The following is a 3,607-nucleotide window of genomic DNA, read 5'->3' as shown; positions in this document are numbered from 1 at the left end:
GTCGGATGAAACCTTTATCCAATAAGTCCTGTAATTGGGTGGACAATTCCTGAAGCTCTGCCGGTGCAAGCAGATACGGGGCTCGGGCTGTGGGTGCAACACCGAGGGCTAAGTCGATTTGGAACTCGATTTGTCAATAACATGAGCTAAAATCGCCAGATGGCCTTTTCGTAAATATTTCTGCGCTTTCATGAGTGTGATGATGCTAGTAGTCATGCTGCTCTTCTTGCCCTGTATTGAGATGATTTCGCCGGAAGGAGTAGTGATATGAACTATCTTTTCGTGGCATATAATCTCAGCTCTATTCTCGGATAGCCAGTCCATGCCGACAACAACGTCGAAACTACCAAGCGTAAAGGGTATGAGGTCGATATCGAAGGTATGACCCGACAGTTTCAACTTACATCCCGCTAGTACATGTGTTGTTTCTATAGACTTACCGTCAGCTAATTCAACAGGAAACTTAGCATCTACCGGTGTCGGGGTTAAGTCTAAGAGTTTACTAAAGTCTTTCGACACAAAACTCCTATCAGCTCCAGTGTCAAACAAAATAGAAGCAAAACAGTCATTTACAGGAAACTTACCGGTAACCACGCTCAGATCGCTGCGGGCCTAGCCTGACCCAATGAAAAAGGCTCTGCCCTTAGTACCGCCTCCGTTGTTGTTGTTGCCTCTGTTGCCCTTGTTTTGGTTCAGTTTAGGGCAGTCCTTCCTGAAATGACCCTCATGGCCACACTCAAAGCACCCTTTTGTAGTGTAACATCCCGAAATTTCAAGATAATATTAATTATATTACTTAATAATAGAGGGAAAGTTTACTCGGGTTATCAGGAAATAAATAAAAGAGTAGGAGTTGGTATGGGTCGGGCTAGTGTCGGGTAATGGACGTTGGTTATGGATTTGGATTAATTGAGATGGGTTAAATGAGAATGGGATTTCAGAGATATAAATACCCCCAAAATCCCAAAATATCTTCATTTACATCTATTTCTTCACACACTCAAAACACACACATTCTAACTGATCAAGATTCGAAGCCGAGAAACGAGATTTTGTTGATAGATCTGAGTTGGTAAGGTAAGCACAAATCCAACAAAGCTAATATTACTTAAAATAGTTAGGATTGGATGGGTTAACCGGACCCGAAACCCAAACTGCCCAAATCGGACCCCTAAAACGTCGATTTTAGGCCGATTTGATGGTTGGGATTTGTAGGCGCCGATCATACGATTCCGTGGGTACCAAAATCGAGTTATTTGGCTAAGAAACGAAGGATTTATGGGCAAACAGATCTGCAGCGCGATAACTTCGCCTGCAAGATTAAGTTCGCCTGATGAACTTCGCCTTCAAGCGTAACTTCGCCTAAGGATAACTTCGCCTACGGCCAAGTTCGCCTAAGGATAACTTCGCCTGAAGCCAAGTTCGCCTAAGGATAACTTCGCCTGAAGCCAAGTTCGCCTAAGGTTTAACTTCGCCTGAAGCCAAGTTCGCCTAAGGTTTAACTTCGCCTGAAGCCAAGTTCGCCCGAGGTTTAACTTCGCCTGAAGTGAAGTTCGTTTAGAAAATAAATTAAAAACCTAATGGAAAATGTGTTAAAAACCTAATAAAAGCTCGACCCCAGCCAGGGGCTCTGCCCCTTGGACCCTGCTAGGGGCTGCCGCCCCTAGACCCCGCTGCCAGGGGCGCTGCCCCCGGACCCCCGTTCGTTGTGGGTAGTAAATAAGACTAGAAAGATGTTATAAGTAGTGATAGTTAAATTGATATGTATACTTGTTATACAGTCAGCCGTGCACAACTGAAGAAAGGGATTACGATCAACGGAGAACGTAACCGTATTCAGGTGAGTTTCTAGCCCATTTATGTGTTACGTTTTCGGGGCTGTGTGCATACTCAATGTGATAGTTAATACACTTACCTTAAATGGTAAGTGTATGCCGTGTATGATATATGTGATAGATATGATTGATTGCATGACGGTACGTGAACGATCTTCGGATATTGCACGTACTGTCAGGATGTAAATAAAGATATTAATATTGTATGTAATGTGAGGATGATGTATAAACATTATTTATGGAATCTTGTCGGTACGTGAACGATCTTCGGATATTGCACGTATCGTCAAGGGAAGTGATTAGCTCCTTATATGGATATTAAATAATAACTTATAGATAGTGTTCCTTATATGGATATATATAGAGTTCCTTCTATGGAAAGTATAATGTTCCTTCTATGGAAAGTATAGTGTTCCTTCTATGGAAAGTATAGTGTTCCTTCTATGGAAAGTATAGGGTTCCTTCTATGGAAAGTATAGGGTTCCTTCTATGGAAAGTATAGGGTTCATTCTATGGATAGTAAAGTGTTCCTTCTATGGAAAGTATTCAGAGTGTTCCTCCTATGGAAATTCTATATAGTATGGTAATGGTAAAGGTTCTTTTAATAGATATTACGTGATGTTCCTCCTATGGATATTTATACGAGGTTGAGGTAGAAATATGTGTCTTCGGATACGTTAAGAAATATATGAGAATAAAATTGTATGTTGCCTGATTAACTAGAACTCACTCAGCGTAGCTGACTTTTAGTATGCACGCAGGTGAGCTGATTATAGAGTTAGCATGAGGATGACACACGGCATGGATTGAACGGCTGACATCTGAAGAAAGAAGTAAAGATGTTTTAAATATAAAGTTTTGTGTTATGGTATCAAAGAAAAGATTTAATGTTTTGTAACAAATGATTGATGTTTTATATTCCGCGAAAAGTTTTAATAAACTCTGATTTGAAGAACTGTGTTTATGAGTAAATCCGACGCTAAAGTAGGGCTACCGGGTTCGGGGCCTTACATGTAGTTGCAGGTTGTTTAGGAGCGCCCTTACCCGTGAGTTCTCCTCTACAGTCCTTGGCCTGATGACCCAACTTACCGCACCGCTGACATTTGATACGCTCGCATGGGCTAGAGTGGTGGTAGTTACACTTGTTGCACTTTGGGTACTTTCCAACATAGTTACTCGAACCCTGTCCGCCACCGGCGTTGTTGTTGGAACCTTGATTATTGAAGTTTATGTAGGTTCCTAGCCGGATCTACACACGAGTATCTCGTAACACGAGGTTGCGGAATCCCCTACGTATACGATACGAGTGTTTACACGAGAAATACGTAAATACCACGAAACACGTAAACACAAATGATTACTTGTTATATCACGATGTAAAGAACCAAACACACCAAACAAGTATCACGTCACCTTACAAAACACAACTGCCAAAAAGCATAATGAAGTAAACGGCTGAATTTAGGTTTAATACTACGACAAATTCGCCTAACACCCTAGGCGAAGTTGTCCCTAACTTCGCCAAGCTATAAGTTCACTAACCCAACTAACAAAGCTAACATGTTCATCAAAACACAAGAACGATTTAACGATTACAGACACAATAGACACGAGATAAATGAACTACTGGCATCATGCACCAACAGACTCCCCCTTGGCAGTAGTTTCATTTCTCTAACACCTTTGCCGTGTCTTGTAATCCAAAACGATGTATCTTCCATCTTCAAGCGTGAACACCTTGTCTCACACAAACTAAGACCACCCTTTGGTAT

General features: G+C 41.6%; 1 long non-coding RNA gene across 1 annotated transcript; it reads right to left on the bottom strand.

Annotated features, from left to right (window-relative positions):
* Positions 1-2,847: 2,847 nt before the first annotated feature.
* Positions 2,848-3,051, bottom strand: LOC143636733 (uncharacterized). The gene is made up of 2 exons (XR_013154299.1): positions 2,946-3,051; positions 2,848-2,901 (listed from the first exon to the last, which is right to left on the bottom strand). It is a non-coding gene; the product is annotated as an uncharacterized LOC143636733 (long non-coding RNA).
* Between the last annotated feature and the right edge of the window lie 556 nt (positions 3,052-3,607).

Source organism: Bidens hawaiensis, unplaced genomic scaffold (genome assembly GCF_021521415.1).
Source record: "Bidens hawaiensis isolate Kalapana, Puna unplaced genomic scaffold, B.hawaiensis_p1.1 tig00000599_1, whole genome shotgun sequence".
In the NCBI taxonomy this organism is placed as follows: Eukaryota; Viridiplantae; Streptophyta; class Magnoliopsida; order Asterales; family Asteraceae; genus Bidens; species Bidens hawaiensis.
This window is presented reverse-complemented; position numbering and strand designations above follow the sequence as displayed.